Source organism: Tursiops truncatus, chromosome 16 (assembly GCF_011762595.2).
Source record: "Tursiops truncatus isolate mTurTru1 chromosome 16, mTurTru1.mat.Y, whole genome shotgun sequence".
In the NCBI taxonomy this organism is placed as follows: domain Eukaryota; kingdom Metazoa; phylum Chordata; class Mammalia; order Artiodactyla; family Delphinidae; genus Tursiops; species Tursiops truncatus.
The window spans coordinates 72,512,133-72,535,223 of NC_047049.1; the positions used below are offsets into that span (position 1 = coordinate 72,512,133).

At 47.6% G+C, this 23,091-nt stretch overlaps 1 protein-coding gene across 6 annotated transcripts in view; it reads left to right on the forward strand.

The window, feature by feature from the left end:
• RASGEF1A (RasGEF domain family member 1A) overlaps nt 1-23,091 on the forward strand; it is a 276,356-nt gene that overhangs the window by 14,898 nt on the left and 238,367 nt on the right. Inside the window, exon 1 of one of the 6 annotated variants that reach the window (XM_033842220.2) lies at nt 20,514-20,624. The exons of 3 other annotated variants lie outside the window; for them this stretch is intronic. The gene's annotated coding sequence lies outside the window, so the exon portion shown is untranslated. Of the gene's footprint in view, nt 1-20,513; nt 20,625-22,694; nt 22,719-23,091 lie in introns of those variants that run through there. 2 more of the 6 variants (XM_073793592.1, XM_073793594.1) reach the window with 2 other exon arrangements.

Below are 23,091 nucleotides of genomic sequence, written 5' to 3' on the forward strand. Positions count from 1 at the left end.
GTTAAAATGGGTGCCGCCTGTTCACTGTTCACTTTTTCTTCCTTTATATTGTGCAAGAAAAACAGCCTAAGCTCTGTTGTCATAGTTAAGACTCTTCTGGAATGCTGGGTAGGAGGAAGCTCTGAGAGAGCAAAGGGACTTTGAATTTGAGGAAAGTGTTTTATGGGAAAGGTAGCTCTGGTTTCTGAAATGGGAATAGAGGCATAGTTCTGAGGAGCTGCAGCCACAGGCTAGGCGGGCTGGGGTTTATGGGGAGGGGTGAAGAGGAAGAGGTAGGGACTAAGTGGTGGAGGGGTAAAGAAGCACAGCTGCAGGGACAGGACATTTGAAAGCCACAGTGGCCCCGTCTCACATCTCAGGCCCTTCAGGGGCCTCTCACAACATTTAATTAGATACTCCCAACCTTGTGAATTTAAGTCACTGTGTCCATTTTACAGAGGAGAAACGGAAATTTGGAGGGATTAAGTGAATTCCCCAAGGCCAGTCTGACTCCAAAATCCTTGATTTTAACTCGGTTCAGTGCCACACTTTGCAATATTAACTCATTGCATCCTCGCAACAGCACTATGAAGTTGACCCTATCAATATTCTGTTTTATACTTGGGGAAGTGGAGGCAAGGAGAGCCAGATGGTAAGTGGTGAGATCAGAATTAGAATCCAGAAGGTCAGGGTCCATAATCTAGGCCTTTGGGCCGTAGACATTGGCAGTGTTTGTGGGAGAAACCTGAATGTGGCCTCAGCGTGAGGCTGGGTGGGGGGGGGTAAGAGGAGAATGCAGGAGAACGGTGGATTGAATTTGGGAGTTGAAGTTTCCTACCTTCCCAAGTCCCTCTGCTGTTAACTGACCCCACATTCTCCAGGAGCTTGCTAAGTGCCAGCAGGGAGGTGGTCCTGGAATACAGGAGTGAATTTAGCAGATTGCATGGGGCAGATGAGGCCACGAGCTGGCCACAGTGTGTTAGAACAGGTCCCGTTGTTCATCAGCCACGCAGGGGTCTTCAGCAAGCCAGGAAAGGTCATTGGGCCCTCCAAATTCACAGCTCTTTATTAGCCTACTCAGGACAGAGCCAGATGGGAGGAAACCCACAGTCAGTTTTGTTTTCTCCAGGCAAGTGCTATAGAAGTTCTTATGCATAGGAAGATATGCCTAATGTATATGAAGGAGGACTGGGAAATACACACACCAGGAGAAAGAGAAGGACAAAGAGAGAATGGCAGCTTGGTTTTAGAAGCTGTAAAGCTGGACCTACCACAGCAGAAGTAGCAACCCAGCCTGTCCTGGAGAAAACTCTGAAATAAAGCTAATCTGTACCGGTGAATCCCAGAAAGGACTAAGAATTAGAGTGCCCAGGACCTCCTGAAGAGGATGTTCGGATGGGGCTGGAGGACTGCCTGGACATCCATGGGAACAGCAGGGGTAAGGGCTCTTCCTGTTGGAGATCCCCCACCCACCACCCACCCCCACCCCTGCCCTCAGCCTTCTGTGTCTGTGTCTCTGAATCCTTTGGTATTGCTTTCTGGGTCTGTCTGGGACTCTCTCTCTTTCTGTCTCTTTCTCTCATCCCTCCGGGTCTCTGCGTTGTTGGCATCTTTATTTCTGTATCTTTGCTATACCCACATGTCTCTCAATGCCTCCCTGCCTTTGCTTCTCTGTGACATTACTGTAGCTCCAGGTGTCTCTGTATCTCCCTCCAAGCCAGGCCCAGAAACTACCCCCCTCAGCCCACAGCCCCACCAGGCGTGAAGCCAGTGGTTAGCTCATCATTTTACCCACCCCAGGGTCTTTTTGGTGGCCTCACCTCTGAGTCAGACAAGAAAGGGTGTGGGATCCCAAGGCGGTTTTCATTTGTGGGAGACAGGCTGGAGTCCACCCCCAGTAGCCACTAGGTGGCAGTCAAGGACTGTTTCAGCCTTGGTCCTTCACCTCTGCAGCTCTCACTGAGCCGACACCCACGTTAGCGGGGAGTAGATTTTGGGTGCAGCAAATTTATTCTAACCTGAAACTTCCTTTAAAAATAAAGAGTAGGGACTTCCCTGGTGGTCCAGTGGGTAAGACTCCGCGCTCCCAGTGCAGGGAACCTGGGTTCGATCCCTGGTCGGGGAAACTAGATCCCGCATGCATGCCCAAACTAAGAGTCTGCATGCTGCAACTAAAAATCCCGTATGCTGCAACTAAGACCCGGCACAGCCTAAATTAATTAATTTTTAAAAATCAGGAGTAAAGAATTCCCTGGCTGTCCAGTGGTTAGGGCTCCTTTCACTGCTGAGGGCACTGGTTCAATCCCTGGTTGGGGAACTAAGATTCTGCAACCCGCACGGTGCAGCAAAAAAAAAAAAAAAAAAAAAAAAACTTAAGTATTCCATTAGTTCTCATGACAATTAAAAGGTTTATAAAGTTACCAGTGTGCCACATGTTCCTTTGTTGGGCCTCAGTTTCCTCTACTCTAACTTGGGGTTAATGGAATAATCCACCTGGGGTGGTAATTTGAGATCATCTGGTCCATACTTAGTGCCCAGTGCCTATGGAATGCCATTACCATTACATTCTCATATTTCTCATCAATTCTCACCACTGGCTGGTGCTACCCCCTTGGATCAATGTTCCCACTGGTACCCTCAGCACAGGACTGGACAGGACTGTCCTTGGCTTGACCTGGCTGGAGATTTTGGTGGGAAAAACTTGTCTTCACAACGTACAGGTGCCTTAATAAATACACTTAACTAACCATTAAGTATCTGATTATATATTTATCGAATCACTGTATGTATATTATCTATTGAGAAATGTAAAAAAAGTTATTTTCCTATGTATATAGTGTCCATTTAAACATTATATTTATCTAACCACTATATATGCAAATGGCTATCTTTACCAATCTACAGAGATAAATGGGTACATATTTGCATATATATACCATTTCTCCACTTAGAATTAATTTAAGCACTATTCTACACTTTTTATTCATTTTTCAATATTTACATAACCACATAGTTTTTATTAAACCAGTAGACATTTTATATTTGTCTAACCACATAATTTTTATTAAACCCATCTACATTTCTGTCTCTAGGGAGGTAAGACGTGTAATACATTTCTTGCATAGCTGGCAGTCAGAATCCTTCTGTTTCATAAAATGTTTTATACTGCGTGCTTCATATCGCTGATGTGTGCACCTTTCCAATGCTCTTCGTGAGGACCTATTCCACACAGGCTGCTGCTTTTGGCCATTATGAGCAGTTGTCTTCTGCAGGACCTGGTGGCCACTATGATCCAAACAGAGTTTGTGGTCAGAGGGTCCCAGCCTAGGGAAGTATGGGGAACCATGGTTTTCTCATCTGTGAAATGAACATGAGAGTTAGGATTCTGATCATCATTTGACACATAGGGGTTAGTATCTATAGATGTCTATGTCACTCCAAATTCATCTGTTGAAACCTAATTCTCAGTGTGATGGTATTTGGAGATGGGCCTTTGGAAGGTGACTAGTTCATGACGATGAACCCCTCATGATTGTCATTAGAGCCTTTATAAAAGAGACCCCAGAGAGCTCCCTCACCCCTTCCACCATGTGAGGACCAGTGAAAAGACAGCTGTCTGTGAACGAGGAAGCAGGCTCTCACTAGACAATTAACCTGCCAGCCCCTTAGTCTTGGCCTTGCCAGCCTACAAAACTGTGAGAAATAAATTTGGCAGTCCCTAGGGTAAAAATCCTTCTGTTAATGAATTTGTGACTTTAAAAATGATTACTTAAATGAAATTTTTAATTGAAGTATAATATACCCATAGAAAAGTGCACCTAAGTGTCCAGCTTGATGAATCTTTATAAAGTGAGCACGCCTAGGTATCCAGCACCCAGCTTAAGAACCAAAATTACCGGTACCCAAAGGCCCCTCCTGTCCCCTTTGATTCAGCCCCAGTAACCACTCTCTTAACTTCTATCCAATAGTTTCGTTTTGCTGGCTTTTGAACTTCATATAAATGGGATCACACAGGATGTAGTGTTTTAGGCATTTGTGAGCTTTTCCCATGCAATCGAGGCCTTTTTATTCTCCTTACTGTTTGGAATTGTATTGGTGTATATACTTCAATTTATCTGTTTTCCTGTTGATGAACATTTAGGCAGTTCCCAGATTTGGGCTCTTGAGAATAGTGCTGTTAAGTGAACCTCTGCCCACCTTTCCCTTGGGTATGTTCCTGCCAGTGAAATGTCAGTCATAGGACCACAGGATTTGCATGGATTCTGCCAAACAGGTTCCAAGTTGTTCCAATTCACACTCCCCTGGAGAGTTCTGGCTGCTCCCCACCACGGGCGTGGCATTTTCCAACATTTTCTAAGCTCTTTGGTAGGCATTGCTTGTGCTTTTAATCTGCATTTCCCTCATGACTAATGCAGTGGAGCTGCTTCTTTGTCATTTGCCTCTCCTCTTAGGAACAGTCTGAGTCTTCTGCCCCTTCTCCTAGATGGTCTGTCTTTCCCTTTGATTTGTAGCAATTCTGTAGGTATATTCCAGATACAGGTCCTATGGGTTGCCTTCTCACTCTCTTAATGGTATGTTTTTTTAATAAATTTATTTATTTTATTTATATATTTTTGGCTGCGTTGGGTCTTCGTTGCTGCGCACGGGCTTTCTCTAGTTGCTGCGAGCAGGGGCTACTCTTCATTGTGGTGCGCAGGCTTCTCATTGTGGTGGCTTCTCTTGTTGCGGAGCTTGGGCTCTAGGCACGTGGGCTTCAGTAGTTGTGGCTCGCAGGCTCTAGAACGCAGGCTCAGTGGTTGTGGCGCACCGACTTAGTTGCTCTGCGGCATGTGGAATCTTCCCAGACCAGGGCTCTAACGCGTGTCCCCTGCATTGGCAGGTGGATTCTTAACCACTGCGCCACCAGGGAAGCCCCTAATGGTATTTTTTGAGGAAGAGAAATTCCTAAGTTGAAAATATTCAGTTTGTCAATTTTTTCTTTTATGATCAGTATTTATTTATCACCTGCCATTTAAGAAATCTTTGCTTGGACTTCACTGGTGGCACAGTGGTTAAGAATCCGCCTGCCAGTGCAGGGAACACTGGTTCGATCCCTGGTCTGGGAAGATTCCCACATGCCGCGGAGCAACTAAGCCCGCGTGCCACAACTACTGAGCCTGTGCTCCGCTCTAGAGCCCGTGAGCCACAACTACTGAGCCCGTGAGCCACAACTACTGAAGCCCGCGAGCCTAGAGCCCGAGCTCCGCAACAAGAGAAGCCACCGCAATGAGAATCCTGCGCCCCACAATGAAGAGTAGCCCCCACTCCCTGCCACTAGAGAAAGCCCGTGTGCAGCAGCGAAGACCCAACGCAGCCAAAAAATAAATTAAAAAAAAAAAGAAATGTGTTTATTTTAAGGTCCTGAAGATGTTCTCCTCTGTTTTTCTCTTAAAGGTTTTTTCTTTCTTTCTTTTTTTTTTTTAACCTTCACGTTTAGGCCTGTTCTCCATCTGGAATCTATTTTGCATGGTGTCAGGAGTCAACGTACATTTTTTTCCCATATGGAAATCCAGTTGGCTCACTATTGTTCATTGAAAGGTAAATCTACACATATTTTCCCCTTTAACAGATTTACGATGCTCCCTTCTTTTTCTGTTAAGCTAAGTGTTTTATGTATCGTAAGTGGATATTTTAATTTTGTAAAATACTTTTTCCTGCCTCTGTCTGTTATTGTGGTGAATTGCATTTATTGATAGTCAGATGAATCCATTTTTGTACACCTGTAATAAACCCCACTTTTTATTTTTTAAAATTTTTTATTGTTTACATTTTTAAAATTGAAGTATAGTTGATTTACAATGTGTTAGTTTCAGGTGTACAGCAAAGTGATTCAGTTATACATATGTATATATCTATTTTTTTCAGATCCTTTTCCTTTATAGGTTATTACAAAATATTGAATATAGTTCCCTGTGCTATACAGTAGGGTCTTGTTGGTTATCTATTTTATATATAGTGTAAACCCCACTTTTAAATTTCATTTATTTATTTATTTTTTTGGCCACCACTGGGCGGCTTGCAGAATCTTAGTTCCCTGGCCAGGGATTGAACCTGTGCCCTCTGCAGTGGAAGCGCAGAGTCCTAACCACTGGACTGCCAGGGAATTCCCAGGTTGTTTGTTTATTTGATGTTGAGTTGTATGAGCTGTTTATATATGTTGGATATTAACCCCTTATTGGTCATATCATTTGCAAATATTTTCTCCCATTCTGTAGGTTGTCTTTTCATATTGTCCATGATTTCCTGTACTGTGCAAAAGCTTTTAAGTTTAATTAGATCTCACTTTTTTGCTTTTATTTCCTTTGCTTTAGGAGACATATCCAAACAAATATTGCTACGATTTATGTCGAAGAGTGTTCTGTCTATGTTTCCCTCTAGGAGTTTTATGGTTTCCGGTCTTACATGCAGGGGCTGCTCTTGGAAGAGCAGGGGCTGCTCTTCGTGGCGGTGCACGGGCTTCTCATTGTGGTGGCTTCTCTTGTTGTGGAGCATGGGCTCTAGGGCGCGCGGGCTTCAGTAGTTGTGGCACGTGGGCTCAGTAGTTATGGCTCGCGGGCTCTAGAGTTCAGGCTCAGTAGTTGTGGCACACGGGCTTAGTTGCTCTGCGGCATGTGGTATCTTCCCGGACCAGTGCTCAAACCTGTGTCCCCTGCATTGGCAGGCAGATTCTTAACCACTGTGCCACCAGGGAAGCCCCCCTCCCCCGCCTTTCTTCGTGACTCTCCCTGGTGCACACACAGCCCTTTGCGAAGCTCATTGCCCCCTCCCCCACTCCCCCCACCTCCACTGGCCTCTTCATTGTGGCCTCTCTCCCAGCTCCTGTAACAGACTCTATTAGACACTGCCAGGCTCTCAAGCTGCCACGGGGAATCTTCTTCCCTTTCTGGAAATGTCCTTCTAGGAGTGTCTATTTCCACCACACCATTCTCTTTCTGCCCTCCCCCAGCCCCAGCATTGCTGGGGGCCACTTTGTCAAGGCTGTTCCTTGGCTCTCTTTGTTCGTTTTTTTTTTTCTGGCTGCACCACACGGCATGCAGAATTAGTTCCCTGACCAGGGATTGAACCTGGGCCCTCTGCAGTGGAAGCGCGGAGTCCTAACCACTGGACTGCCTGGGAAGTCCCGGCACTCTTTGTTCTTGACCTCCTGCAGCCTCACCATGGGCAGCGGGGCCTGGCGTTTAGGGATATGTTTTCTGGCGCCAGCTTGGGTTCAGGTCCTGACCAGCCACTTCTTGGCTGCGTTGTTTTGGGCCCATCACTTCCTTTGGGAGGAGGCTCCTTTCCTGACAGTGGGAGATGAGTGCACACCTCCCCGCAGGATGGCCCCGAGGATGAGCTGAGGCGGAGGTGCCCGGCTGCTGGCACTCAACACATGGGTGTTTTACCGGGAGGACTTTGTCTCCTGCCTGACACGCTCGCTGCTGGCTCTCTGATGGACTGACTTTGGGCTAGTCCCAGCCTCTCTGACTGCCCCTTCCCTCAGAGAACACTCAGACAGCAGGACCTATTTTTATACCGTTGTACTGATCAGTGGAGGCACCGGGAGACCTGGACCACGGCCAGGGCCACACAGCTGATAGCGGTAGATCCTACATCAAAAACTGGCCCCTTGGTTCCAGGGCACCTCTTCTCTCCTGTGCTCCAGGCTCACCCCAGGTGCATGGCCCTCTCTTCAGGCCTCACTCCACCATTTAGTAAGGCCTCTGTGTAGACATAGCCAAGGCTCCACCCCAGCCCTTGGATCTGGGCCTCCTGGATACACTCATCCAAAGCCCTGTGGGTGCCCTCCACGGGCCCTGCTCTGGCCTCTCACATTCCTTTCTACCTCTTGCATTCCTGCTTCCTCATCCTGAAGCTCCTGCAGGTCCTGAAACCTGTGCTCTGGGCCGCTTGCACAGCCCCAGGAAATGCATGCTTGTACCCACTCTGATCTGCCTCTTGCTGTTGCTCTTCTGGTCTTTCTGGCTGAACTGGGTTCAAAGCTGAACTGCCTCAAGCCCACCCTGCAGCCAGTTTCTCTGCCAGCTGCTGCTAGCTGTCTCTCAGATCCCTCTTTCCCCTTATTTCCCGGGGGACTCACCCTCCTCCCACACCTTATCCCTTCACATGTGGACAGTTGCAAAAACTTCCTTGGCCACTCCTCCCCTCCAGGTCAGATGGAGTTTTCTCAAGCATTGCTCTAACCATGTCTGGTCCCTGCTGGAAACTTCCCGTGGCTTCCCCCTTCCTCCCCAGTCACGGGCAGTTCCTCAGCTCAGGTCCCTGCCCATTGACCACACCCTGCCTATTCCACCCCATCTCCAGCTTCTCCCCAACACCCAGCATCAGCTCCAGGCAGCCAGATGCCCGTACAACAGTTCAAACTCACCATGTGCTCAGTCCGACTGTCTGTTCCCTTCTCTTCTCCGCATCACAAGTGCTGCGCGTCAGCCTTGGCCCTCATGGCATTTGGAATTGGAGGTGTGTCCACAGCATTGTGCAGTCCAGGATGGAATGCGCTGGACGAGATATCCAGGGGCAACTGGGGTGCTGGACACTGGGGGATTACAGGGCAGGACTGAGGCAGGAGATAGATGGGCTCCAGGCTAGGCATTAACAACTGGCCTCCTGTTCACATTTCTTGGGGCAGGAAAACGATGGGCTCCAGGCTGCACATTTACAACCAGACTCCTGGTTACATTTCCTGGGGCCGGAGGCAGGTGGGCTCCAGGAGAGATATTTCTGACCAGCCTCGTCTCTCCACTTTGAGATAGAAATGACAGGAGCAGGGTAAATAGCTGGACTTTGTTTCCTGTGGACACTTTAAGATAACAGTTATGTCAGGGACAGAGAGGGGCTAAACCCTATTTGAGTAAAAGATCAAGAAGTCATATATTTCCCATCCTTGGGGCAAGGGAGACATTACACATGCTCAGAAAGGCTCCTCACGGGTCAAAAGGCAGGGGGAGCCAGACCATAATAAGTCATGTCACACACCCCCCCCCCCCCGGCCCTTCCGCTAAAATCCATCTTGCTGAGGGGTACATGCACACACAGCGGAGGGTCGAGAGGCAAATCAGCCACGCGGTCAAAGCAAGCTAATTGGCCAGAGGGAAAACAAAGACCCGGAAGACTGGCCCCTCATGAAGGATTGAAACTTCCCAGAGGCATGACTCTCTTGCTGAGCTTGGCCACGCACCTGTCCACATGTACTCTGCTTTTCTAATAAAGGCTTTACTTTCCTCTCTGCCTTCCATCTCCTTGTCAGAATTTTTTCTTTTCAAGGCAGACAAGGACCCAGGACCCACACTCTAGCCACTGGTCCCTGTGGTCCAGTGGTTAGGATTTGGTGCTCTCACCACCGCAACCAGGGTTTGATCCCCTGTCAGGGAACTAAGGTCTCGCTTCAAGTTGCTGCTCACTGTAAGCTACCGCTCACTGTCGTGTGTGTCCGAAATCGGGACTGGCAGTAGGGGCTGGGATGCACGGTCAGATCCCCTCAGACAGAGGCACTCATGGCCTCAGCTACTGGGAATAGTGACTGCTGCTGACTCTCAGGTGAGTCCCCCTCCAGGAACTGCCTTTGGCCAAAGCCACGTCCCCTCCCTTGGGGCAGCCCACCTCCAGTGACTTGGCAATGCAGGAGAGTAAAGGCTCCCTTGCCTTAAGGCAGGACATCCCTGACCAGCCAGCCCAGCTCCAGAGTTCTGTGGGCTTGAACAAGGCCACTGGTGCAAAGGCGTCCTGGGCCACACCTCCTCTGCCCATCCTGCTTTCATCCCTGTCCCACAGGTACTGTTCCCAAGAACACTTGCCAATAAACTTCCTGCATGCACGTGGACAGTTCAGTCTTTTCCCCAGGGATCCTGACCTAAGGCAGTTGGCTCCAGGGTGGGTCAAGGAAGCTGACACTACATGGAATTCTGGAGCTTCATTGCCAACTGGCCGCCTGGTGACCACCTCCCCCCCACCAATCACTGGTGCTGGGGGTGTATTGATGCCCCTGGCATGCTGGGAAGAGGTGAACTTGTTAACACTTTCACAGGGGGTGAATTGGAATGGGAAAAAAATGCACTGGGGACACAATATCTCAGGCTTCTGAGAGGTTCTGGGGAAGGACTAATTATAAGGTCTGAAACCGGATGACTGCTGTTGAGACCATTGACTGGGAAAAGACAATGAAAAGCTAAGCATGACTCATCACCAACGAACGCATAGTGAAGTGTCAAAGTCAGAGGGCCTTCCAGGCTGTGTTGAAAGAGACTCTACTTCCTGCTGCTAGAGGGCTGAAAATGCTGAGAATCGGGCCCAGGGCTTAATTAGAGCTGGAGCAGACACAGAACTCTCAGCCTTGGCAAGTTTCCCTCCTGTGTTGGGACAGAAGTTCCCTGAGGCTTAGCATGGGGACATCTGAGCAGACAGTTGTATTCAGATTTCCACGAACCCTCTGCACCTGCAGAAGTGCATCCCCTCCCCTCAGGCTCCATCCCTCCCCTCTCCTGGCAACAACACCAAGAACTTGAATTGAGACTCAACTAAACTTGGCTGTAGAAGAGCTGGACTTGGTAAGAAAGGAAAAGGACCAAGCTCTGGAGAGCTTACAGGACTTGGCCAAGGTGACTGGGAGAGTATGTGGTGGAGTCCGGAGGGTGCTGGGTCCAGATGGGGAGGGGGCAGAACCTAAAGTTGTATCAGGCAGAGTTTGTTAATGTGAGAGCACTCTTCCATGATAGAGGATGTAGTATCCTGGGAGGACCCAGGAGATGGTGCCAACACGCTCCTTGGAGCTCCTGGAAGCTTGGAGGAAGCAGTGGAGATGCCAGAGTGCTGTGGAAGACAGTGGAAGAAGTGAAGTGGCCGTGCTAGAGTGGTTCTTTCTACTCACCAGCAGGAGGGCTCGAAGCCATAGAAACCAGGGGGCTGTGCTCAAACTTCAGAGGAAAGGTGGGCTCAATTATGATGAGAATCAGTGTGGCAGCCGGGGAGACCCGAACTGCAGAGAGTGATGCAGGTGATTGACGCAGCAAGTTATCCCCAGGGCCAACACAGATGGGCAGCCAGTGAAGTTACTGCTTAATCTACACAATCAACAGAAATCAGAGATGAATAAGCATGAGGCTGAGGGGAGCCAACTCAATAAGTCTCCTTCCTGGACCCCAGTGCCCAAAGGAGAGGCTGGGTCTCCAGTAGGAAGGACCCTGTGACCCCACAGCGGGGTGTGTAGTAATGATTCCCCTGTTCTTCCCCAAAACACCTATGGTTGTTTACTTGAGTTACCATCCACTGCGTGAAAGGGAATCTAAACATTTCAAGGACTGTTGGACACAGAGTCCAAGTTAACATTGATACCTGGGGACCCAAAACATCACTGTGGCCCCCTGTTTTTGTTGGGGGCATTTGAGAGCTAGGTGATAAATAGAGTCCTGGCCCAAGTCTGGCTTCCAGTAGGTCCACTGTGTCCAAGGACCCTCCAGAGATCATTCTCCCAGGTGCCGAATGCATGATTGGAATAGACATATCTGATACTCGGAGAACAATCACATTGGTCCCTTGGCCCACTGTGGGTTATGTGCTATCATAGTTGGGGGAGTCCAAGTGAAAATCTCTGAAATCTGCTTCCCCCAACCCCAAACCTGACCAGAAGACCAAAAAGATGGAGGTTGGTGCTTCCCATCTAATTCCCATTTAATGACCGCTACAAAAACCAGCTAGATCTTGGAGGATGACAGTGGACCACCACTACTCAACCAGGTAGTGGCCCAATTGTAGCTTTTGTGCCAGATGTATTATCTTTGCTGGAGCAGATTACTGTTTTCTTAGTCACACAGTTCACAGCACTTTTGGCAAAATCCACTCCTTACCATCCGTATCTGGAAGGAAGGCCAGGAACAATGGACAGTCGCTAGTAGTGGACGGTACCATACATGTAAAGTGTTGCCCCAGAGATATGTTAATTCTCCCTCTATCAAGATATAGAGTCAAAGGACCTGGAATATCTGGGCATTCCATAGCCCACCGCATTCATCCACTGTTTGACAGCATCAGTGTCATCAGTTGACTGGCCTAGAAGACCAAGAAGTGTGGAAGGATGTTGGAAGCCTTGTATTCCAGAAGGGTGGAGATGAATTCTACAAAGATTCAGGGGGTCTCACATCAGTGAAGTCTTTTATTCTTATAACTTCATTCAGGTATATTTGACAGACAATAAACTACCCAAATTTAAAGTGTAAAATTTGAAGAGTTTTGTCATGTGTATATATCCATGAAATCAAGATAATGAACATATCCATCACCTCAAAAGTTTCCTTGGTCTCTCTTATAATCCATCCCTCCCTTTTCACCTACCTCTCAATGCTAGTCCCCAGGCAACCTCTGGTGTGCTTTCTGCCACTATAGATTAGTTGGCATTTTCTAGAATTTTATTTAGATGGAATCATATAATATATACTCTTTTGTTCGGCTTCTTTCCATCAGCACAATTACTTTGAGATTCATCCATGTTACTGTATCAATAGTTCACTCTTTATTGCTGAATAAGATTCCATTGCATGGATAGGCCATACTTTATTTATCCGTTCTTCCATTGATGGACATTTGAGTTGTTTCTAGGTTTTGGCTATTACAAATAAAGCTGCTATCAATATTAGTGTATAAATCTAGTGTGGATGTATGTTTTCGTTAAAGTGGAGTAAATATTAAGGGGTGGAATGACTGAGGCATATAGTATGTGTATGATTTTTTTTAATACAGCAGGTTCTTATTAATCATCCATTTTATACACATCAGTGTATACATGTCAATTCCAGCCTCCCAATTCATCACACCACCACACCACCCCCTGCCACTTTCCCCGCTTGGTGTCCATACGTTTGTTCTCTACATCTGTGTCTCAATTTCTGCCCTGCAAACTGGTTCATCTGTACCATTTTCCTAGGCTCCACATATATGCATTAATATGCGATATTTATTTTTCTCTTTCTGACTTACTTTACTCTGTATGACAGTCTCTAGATTCATCTGTGTTTCTACAAATGACCCAATTTCGTTCCTTTTTATGGCTGAGTAATATTCCATTGTATAGATGTACCACATCTTCTTTATCCATTCGTCTGTTGATGGGCATTTAGGTTGCTTCCATGACCTGGCTATTGTAAATAGTGCTGCAATGAACATTGGGGTGCATGTGTCTTTTTGAATTATGGTTTTGTCTGGGTATATGCCCAGTAGTGGGATTGCTGGGTCATTTGGTAATTCTATTTTTAGTTTTTTAAGGAACCTCCATAGTGTTCTCCATAGTGGCTGTATCAATTTACATTCCCACCAACAGTGCAACAGGGTTCCTTTTTCTCCACACCCTCTCCAGCAATTGTTGTTTGTAGATTTTCTGATGATGCCCATTCTAACTGGTGTGAGATGATACCTCATTGTAGTTTTGATTTGCATTTCTCTAATAATTAGTGATGTTGAGCAGTTTTCATGTGCTTCTCGGCCATCCATATGTCCTCTTTGGAGAAATGTCTATTTAGGTCTTCTGCCCTTTTTTTTTTTTTTTTTTTTTTTTTTTTGCGGTATGCGGGCCTCTCACTGTTGTGGCCTCTCCCGTTGTGGAGCACAGGCTCCGGACGCGCAGGCTCAGCGGCCATGGCTCACGGGCCCAGCCGCTCCGTGGCATGTGGGATCTTCCTGGACCGGGGCACAAACCCATGTCCCCTGCATCGGCAGGTGGACTCTCAACCACTGCACCACCGGGAAGCCCCGGGTTTTTTGTTCTTTTAATATTGAGCTGCATGAGCTGTTTATATATTTTGGAAATTAATCCTTTGTCCGTTGATTCGTTTGCAAATATTTTTTTCCCATTCTGAGGGTTGTCTTTTCATCTTGTTTGTAGTTTCCTTTGCTTTGCAAAAGCTTTTAAGTTTCATTAGGTCCCATTTGTTTATTTTTGGTTTTATTACCATTACTCTAGGAGGTGGATCAAAAAAGATCTTGCTATGATTTATGTCAAAGAGTGTTCTTCCTATGTTTTCCTCTAAGAGTTTTATAGTGTCCAGTCTTACATTTAGGTATCGAATCCATTTTGAGTTTACTTTTGTGTATGGTATTAGGGAGTGTTCTAATTTCATTCTTTCATGTGTAGCTGTCCAGTTTTCCCAGCACCACTTATTGAAGAGACTGCCTTTTCTCCATTGTATATCCTTGCCTCCTTTGTCATAGATTAGTTGACCATAGGTGCATGGGTTTATCTCTGGGCTTTGTATCCTGTTCCATTGTTCTATATTTCTGTTTTGTGCCAGTACCATATTGTCTTGATTACTGTAGCTTTGTAGTATAGTCTGAAGTCAGGGAGTCTGAGTCCTCCAGCTCTGCTTTTTTCCCTCAAGACTGCTTTGGCTATTTGGGGTCTTTTGTGTCTCCATATAAATTTTAAGATTTTTTGTTCTAGTTCTCTAAAAAATGCCATTGGTAATTTAATAGGGATTGCATTGAATCTGTAGATTGCTTAGGGTAGCATAGTCATTTTCACAATATTGATTCTTCTAATCCAAGAACATGGTATTTCTTTCCATCTGTTGGTATCATCTTTAATTTCTTTCATCAGTGTCTTATAGTTTTCTGCATACAGGTCTTTTGTCTCCCTAGGTAGGTTTATTCCTAGGTATTTTATTCTTTTTGTTGCAGTGGTAAATGGGAGTGTTTCCTTAGTTTCTCTTTCAGATTTTTCATCATTAGTGTATAGGAATGCAAGAGATTTCTGTGCATTAATTTTGTATCCTGCTACTCTACCAAATCCATTGATTAGCTCTAGTAGTTTTCTGGTGGCATTTTTAGGATTCTCTATGTATAGTATCATGTCATCTGCAAACAGTGACAGTTTTACTTCTTCTTTTCCAATCTGTATTCCTTTTATTTCTTTTTCTTCTCTGATTGCCATGGCTAGGACTTCCAAAACTATGTTGAATAATAGTGGAAGTTTTTGACTATAATCTCTTCAAATATTTTCTCAGGTCCTTTCTCTCTCTCTTCTCCTTCTGGGACCCCTATAATGCGAATGTTATTGAGTTTAATGTTGTCCCAGTTGTCTCTTAGGGTGTCTTCATTTCTTTTCATTCTTTTTTCTTTATTCTGTTCTGCAGCAGTGAATTCCACCATTCTGTCTTCCAGGTCACTTATCCATTCTTCTGCCTCAGTTATTCTGGTGTTGATTCCTTCTACTGTATTTTCCACTTCCGTTAGTGTGTTGTTCATCTCTGTTTGTTTGTTCTTTAATTCTTCTGGATCTTTGTTAAACATTTCTTGTATCTTCTCGATCTTTGCCTCCATTCTTTTTCCGAGGTCCTGGATCATCTTCACTATCATTATTCTGAATTCTTTTTCTGGAAAGTTTCCTATCTCCACTTCATTTAGTTGTTTTTCTGGGGTTTTATCTTGTTCCTTCATCTGGTACATAGCCCTCTGCCTTTTCATCTTGTCTTTCTGTGAATGTGGTTTTTGTTCCTCAGGCTGCAGGATTGTAGTTCTTCTTGCTTCTGCTGTCTGGCCTCTGAGTATGTTTATGATTAACTTCATAAAAACCCACCAAGTTGTTTTCTAAAGTGGTTGCATCATTTTACCTTCCACCAGTAGCATATAACATTCCAATTTTTCCACATCCTTGCCAAGACTGGCATGGTCAGTCTTTTGACTTTTTTTTTTTGGCCACGCTGTGTGGCATGAGGGATCTTAGTTCCCTGACTAGGGATCGAACCCTCACCCTCTGCAGTGGAAGCGTGGAGTCTTTTTTTTTTTTTAAGATGTATTTATTTTTATATTTACTTTTGTCTGCGTTGGGTCTTTGTTGCTGTGCGTGGGCTTTCTCTAGTTGTGGTGAGCGGAGGCTACTCTCTGTTGCGGTGCACGGGCTTCTCATTGTGGTGGTGTCTCTTGTTGCAGAGCATGGGCTCTAGGAACGCAGGCTTCAGTAATCGTGGCACGCAGGCTTCAGTAGTTGTGGCTTGCGGACTCTAGAGCGCAGGCTCAGTAGTTGTGGCACACAGGCTTAGTTGCTCCACGGCATGTGGGATCTTCCTGGACCAGGGCTCGAACCCGTGTCCCCTGCATTAGCAAGTGATTCTTAAGCACTGTGCCACCAGGGAAGTCCAATTTCTGTTCTTTTAAGTCAGTAAGTTTGTGGTAATTTTTTCTGGCATCTCTAGGAAAGTGACAGACAAGATGAAGCAAAGTGAAGACCTGCTGCAGCCGGTGTGTGAAGGTCCGAGTGTCACATTCCCATGGAGGAAGCTTTAGGAGCCATGTAGACAGCAGACTCATGAACTGGCATCAGCCAGCACTGGCACAATGTGCATGTGAGCAAGGCAGCCATGGTGGCAGGGGTGAGGTGTACATGGACCCAACAGCACAGGCTCCCAGTCACCAAGGCTGGCCTGGATGCCACCATGGCCCACTGTCCAGCCTGCCAGCAACAGAGGATAACACTGAGCCTGCAATATTGCCCTGGTCCTCGAGGAGATGAACCAGCTACTTGGTGACAGGTTGATTACTCTGGATCCCTTCACTCTGGAGGACAGTGACCATATTGACTGGAGCTGACACATATTGAGTGTGAGTTTGCCTTCTCCACTCTCCAAGGACATAGACAGTATTTAAACCGTCAAGTTATGTGGGATTCTGCATAACTAAGGAATTGGACTAAGGAACCTACTTTACAGCAAAAAGGGTGTGGCAGTGGGCAAGTCCCCATGTACTGGTTCCATCATCTACCATACCCAGCAAGTGCCAGCCCAACGGTAGGCTGGAACCTTTTCATAGGGTGGTTAAGGCATCAGCTAAGAGACTAATCCTGCAAGGGTGGTGTGCCATCCTCCTTAGTCACTCCCATTATATGAGGCTGTGTCACCCCCAATGCGTAGAGGACCAAGGGGTAAAAGGAGGTGTGGCCCTTGCTCTCAGTGACACACTTAGGGGATTTAGAGTTTCTGTCTCAGTTTTAGTCCCCAAAAGCCTAGAGATCCTGGCTCCAGAGAAAGATGACTTCATCAGCAAATGTGAAGCCATGACTGCCCCTTATTGACTTTTTAAAAAAAATTTATTTTTGGCTGCATTGGGTCTTCGTTGTTAGGTCTTTGTTGCTGCACATGGGCTTTCTCTAGTTGTGGTGAGTGGGGTCTACTCTTCGTTGCGGTGTGCGGGCTTCTCATTGTGGTGGCTTCTCTTGTTGTGGAGCACGGGCTCTAGGCACGCGGGCTTCAGTAGTTGTGGCACACGGGCTCAGTAGTTGTGGCACATGGGCTTTGTTGCTCTGCGGCATGTGAGATCTTCCCGGACCAGGGCTCGAACCCGTGTCCCCTGCATTGGCAGGTGGACTCTCAACCACTGTGCCACCAGGGAAGTCCCCCCTATTGACTTTGGATTCTTTATGCCAAGAGGCCAACAGGCAGAGAGAGGGGTCACCATCTGAGGAGCCTGAGTGCCCAGAGGGGCTGGGGCCAACCTGAGCCCAAGGAATGCCAGCTCACTATGCTTGCTGCCCTGAGTCAGGGCCTTTTCTCTCTTCCTGCGTCCCTCTGCTAGCCACATAGCCCTTCCTTCCTCCTGGGCCTCCGTACTCTGTTCAGTCTGATCACAAATTGGTTGTCCTTCCTCTGTCTCTTCCTATTCCATGCTAACCCTTCCCTTGCTAGATTCTCCCACTTTCTCCAGCCAGCCTTTCCATCTGTTTATGAGCATCTTTTCTCTCCATTCTGTGTCAACCCACCTGATTCCTTCCCATCCCGCCCAGTCCCTTCCTTTTCAGGCCTCATCCCCAGCTAAAGCTGGTGAAGCCTGAAGGGTGAGAGGGGGCACTCTAGAGACAGATTGTCTGTTGGGTTTGAATCCTGGTTCAATCAATACCTGTGTCCTTGCATAAATTAATGTTTCTGGGCCTCGTTTTCCCCATCTGCTCACAATGCTACTCACATCACAGTGTTTGGAGGAAGGTTTAAAGAACTTGTGATGGGTGGGAGGTGGTAATCAGTGTCAGCTATTTTTATGTGAGCTCTTTGAGGGGACAAACCTTCTCTTTCATCTGTGTTTCCAGCCATGAACGAGGACAAAGGAAGACTCTGTTCCTATCGCAGGCCCTCTGCCCATGAGCTGAGTTCTCTCTCTGCCAGCCCAGCACCATGGAAAATGCAGCCCCATCTCCAACTCTGCTGTCAGTGGTGAACATAGAATCTGTTTGTTTTGGTTATCCATAGTGGCATCTTTGATTATCAGGTGGCCACTTCTCTCTCTTTTTTTTTTTTTTGGCCATGACGTACAGCTTGCGGAATCTTACTTCCCTGACCAGGGATCAGACCTGGGCTTCGTGAGTGAAAGGGCCAAGTCCTAACCACTGGACCGCCAGGGAACTCCCAGGGCGGCCACTTCTCTTGCTCCGTGAGGGTGCATTGGGGTTACTCAGTTTTCAGCTCATGGCTGGGGTGGTCTTGAGGGCCCATGATGGCTTCATTCACATGCCTGGTGCTTTGGTGGAGAAGGCCAGAAGCTGGTCTCAGTGAGTTCCCTCTCTATGAGGTTTCAGGGCCTCTCAACATGGTCTCTCCAGAAGGGTAGTAAGAATTCTTACCTGGCAGCTGAGAATCCCAAGGCTGAGTGTTCTGAGAGACATAAAGTGGAAGCTTATAAAACCCTGAGACCCAAGGTGGCCTAGCATCACTTCCTCTGTATTCTATTAGTCAAAACAGTTAAAGAGCCTGCCCAGATCTAACGGCAGGGCACACAGACCCCACTTCAGTATGGGAGAAGTTCCGAAGAATTCATGGCCATCTTTCAACTGCCACAGTGGAACAGCTAGAACCCTCTTTGGAAAGGAGAGTCCATATCCAGATGAAGTGTCTATTCCAGTAAGATCAAAGTGCTATTCCTTCCATGATGGAAGCTGTCCAACATAATCAACTTGGGGAATGGTGTCATACTGGGGAATCAGTATTGGTCTCTGCTGCTGGCAAGTTGGGTGCTCACCAGTGGCCGTAGCCAGGTTGGCCTTGGTGGGTGGACGTCTAAGATGCTCAGCCCATACATAACCTCCATCCCTACCACTGTGGCCACTTTGCTTATGAGTCTATTGGGTGATGACAGGGGTGGCTGAGGAAAGAGGCTGAGTGGTAACCACAGAATGGATCATCCTATCCCCTTGATTATTAAAATTCTCCTCTGCTGAGGTCACCCTTTGGTGAGCATTCACACAGGACACAAATGTGGGTTTTTTTGCCTGTTCAGAGAAGTCTATCCACATACCTCCTCCCCAAACTTCACAGTCACCAATATTCCAATTGTGTTCCTTCTAAATCCTTGAGCATTCAGCCAAACATTGGCCATGGCCCATGAATCAGCAGACTCGTACCTCTGGCCTTTTCTCCCTCCAGGAAAAAATGAACAACTAAGTTCACTATCATTCTCCAGGGTCCACCTGTCTTTTGCATAGGCCAAATGAGTGAGTTGAATGGGTCTGTAGGTGGGAATCATCACTCCAGCATCCTTCAAGTCCGTCCTTCCAGGAACACAGTATTTTTGGTTTACTGTTTTCCTAGGTAGAGGCAGTTCTAGTAGCTTCCACTTGGCCTTTCCTACCATAACAGTCCTCACTCCACAGATCAGAGAACCAATGTGAGGATTCTGTCAGTTGCTGCGTATGTCTATTCCAATTCTGAAACTGGGCAAATAACCATAGGGTGGCATCAGGGACCCTCTGTGAGTGGACCTGAGCTAAATCTTCATGGATCACCTGTGCTCCATTAGCCCCTAGTCTCTGAATGGTGAGTCTTCAGAAATTAGTTCAGAGCCAGTGTCCAGTAATCCCTGAAAAGTATGATTATCTCTCTCTAATGCACAGTACTGACGCTGGCAAACAGCTGTTGGTCCTTTTGGGGAAGGCTGAGAGAAAGATGAACAATATCCGTGGTTGTCTTTGGCTCTCTGCTTCTCGCTGTTTCATGGGTTCTACAGAAAAAGTTTCTTTGCGGAGTGTGGGCGGATCGGGAGTGGCCAGCAGGAGGGTATTTTTGTTCAGTCCCTGTGCAGCCCCAATAAAGTGGCAAGAAGGGACATACATCTTCCTCTATCTTTTTTTTTTTTTTTTTTTTTTTTGGCTGCGTTGGGTCTTCTTTGGTGCACGCGGGCTTTCTCTAGTTGCGGAGAGCGGGGGCTACGCTTCGTTGTGGTGCGCAGGCTTCTCAAAGCGGTGGCTTCTCTTGTTGCGGAGCACGGGCTCCAGGCACGGGGGCTTAGAGGCCTGTAGGGTCTTCCCGGACCAGGGCTTGAACCACTGTGCCACCAGGGAAGTCTCATCTTCCTCTATCTTTGCAAGGCCCCAGCAATGAGGTTTTTACCTGAGCCTTAGATCCACAGGTCTCTTCCCGGCCACCGCCCACCTGGCACCTCCAGGCCTCTCAGCCCCACCCCTCCCAGCTGGCCCCGCCCCCCGCCCTACCAGCCAATCGGAGGCTCCGATCCTGGAGCGTCACAATAACCGCTTCGCAGCCCCGCCCACGGTGTTCCCATGATGACGTTAAGCAGCCTGGGTGGAGAGAGTCGGACTTTCCTGGCCACCTCACGCGGGGAGACCGGCACAGGTACACTAGGAACAGGTGAGGGGCTGAGATTGCGGGAAGACAGATTCTTCAAAGCGCCCCGTCCCTCCCCCGCACCCCTCCTTGTTGGTTTGTGAAAATTTTGGCTCCGCCTCATGTGTCTTCTGGTTCAGTCAGCTTCTCATAGGTACCCTGGCCTCTCCTTGTCCCCCAAAACAAAGCTGTAATAACATTGGTTGGGCTCTCTGAGCAAAGTGCACGGAGAACGGAGCCTCCTGAGGGCCTTGCCCTTTGTCAGGGACAGAGGCAGCCTGGCCCAGTTCTGACCATAGGACCAGAGATTTGGGACTGGGGTGTGTGTGGTCTGGGAGAGTTTTGTCCTCGTTAAATGATGTGAGGCGCTGTGGCGCCATCCACGACCATGCGGGGAAGGAAGAGCCTCTTGGAGAAGCGGACTCGGAGCCTTGCTTACAGCCGTTAAGAGGCTAAACTAGCCAAGCCCAGCACCAGAAATCCCCGTTTCAGCCCTCTCCCTCTCACCACATCTCCAAGCTTTCCAGTTTACCTCACCTTCCCTCTTCCTTGAAGCCCTTGTCGACTAAAAAATTATTCACCACCTAAAAGTTCAGAGTTATGTTTTATTCAGCGGGAAGTTTTAGGACTTCAAGCCGGGGAGGCAGCATCTCAAGTAACCCTGGGAGAACTGCTCCGAGGAGGCGGGGGCAGGTTATATATGAGTTTTGCAACAAAGGCAGGTAGTCTGAACGTCAAAAGAGGACTGTTAATTAAAGAAACCCAGATATGTCAAGTTGAGGAATTTCGTGCTTTTCTAGGTATGGGAAGATGCCAGAGTCTGGGCTCACTGCCGTCATATCTTTGATATGCACCTCAGCTATCTGGGGCCAGGATCCTGTGTTTTCATATCCTGAGTTTCCTCAGGGCTCAGTCTAGGGAGTGGCTGCAGTCTGATGGCTGCCAGGTGGTAGATATTCTTTCCTTCCCGAGTTTCCTCAGGGCTCACAAGCTCACGCTGGAGGGCTGCAATCGCTGATGACTGTGACATCCTTTGTTTACTGATGTGGCAGGCAATATTCCATTTATCACCCTTTCCTCACTTGTATTGAGGTGGCATTCCTTGGTCCTTTTTTTTTTGGTACGCGGGCCTCTCACTGTTGTGGCCTCTCCCATTGCGGAGCACAGGCTCCCGACGCACAGGCTCAGCGGCCATGGCTCACGGGCCTAGCCGCTCCGCGGCATGTGGGATCTTCCCGGACCGGGGCACGAACCCGCGTCCCCTGCATCGGCAGGCGGACTCTCAACCACTGCGCCACCAGGGAAGCCCTCCTTGGTCCTTTCTCAAGAGGCCCCACTCCCGAATCTCACCGCCACCTGGGGTGATGGCAGTGCCATTGGCTGAGCCCTTGGACTCTTCCTCTTTTTCTCTTTATCCCTGTAAGTGAAGTTATGGCTTTAAATTCTGTGTGCTGACTCTCCAAACCACTGTCTCCAGTCCGTTTTTCTGGACACAAGGCTAAGCAGCTGACTACCTCATATACATCCACGCTTGGATGTCTAATAACTATCTCAAATTGAGCACATTCAAAATAGAACTACTGATCACCACGCCTCAAAAAGCATTATCATTCATCAGTATTCCCCATTTCAGTAAAGGAGGTACCCTGCCCTGGAGGCCCAGGCCTGACCCCCATTTCTCTCTACCTAGTCTACATTTAAATCCCATCACTACCCTCCGCCTCCACTGTTCCTGCTCTGAACTACTGCAAGAGCCTAAGAAGGGATCCCCCTGTTGCTGCTCTGGATCCCAATCAACTCTCCCCACATTTTGGCGCACGTCACTATGAACTGCCCACGCCCTACCCGACCCCACGCTTCCTTGTTCCTGCTCACACTGGCCCCTTGAAGTTCTCCTGGCTTTACAAACTCATTTTTGCTGCATGACTTACCTTCCCTGATCATTATATCTAAACCTGACCCCTGGTCCAAGGCACTCCCAAACAGGTAATACTCTGAAGGAAGCAATACCACAAATAAGCATGTAAGGTAGTGTTCAGCTTCACAGCTGTGGTGGAATTACTGGTCTGGATGCTTCACTTTACTGCAGTAGTGGCCTCCAGCCAAGATGACATCATGGTGAGTAGCATGGACTTTCTGTCCCTTGACATTGGGCTTGGTAGGTGACTTGTTTTGAAACTCCTGTGGCTGTGATGTGAGCAGAAGCTTGTTCTCATGTGTTTCTGCCATTGCCAGCAGTAGAATGTATGCAGATTGCCCATTGGTCCCAGGATAATTAGAGACCCAGGGAGCAGACCTGAGCACACCCTATTGGCTGAGGTCCAGCCACCCCAGGGTGCATGAATGTGGAACAAAGTCTTATATGCCGTGGAGACTTTGTGGCTGTTTGTTACACAGCATTCTGGCAATAGCCAACCAATTTACAACGTTGTGTTAGTTTCAGGTGTACAGCAAAGTGAATCAGTTATACATGTACATATATCCACTCTTT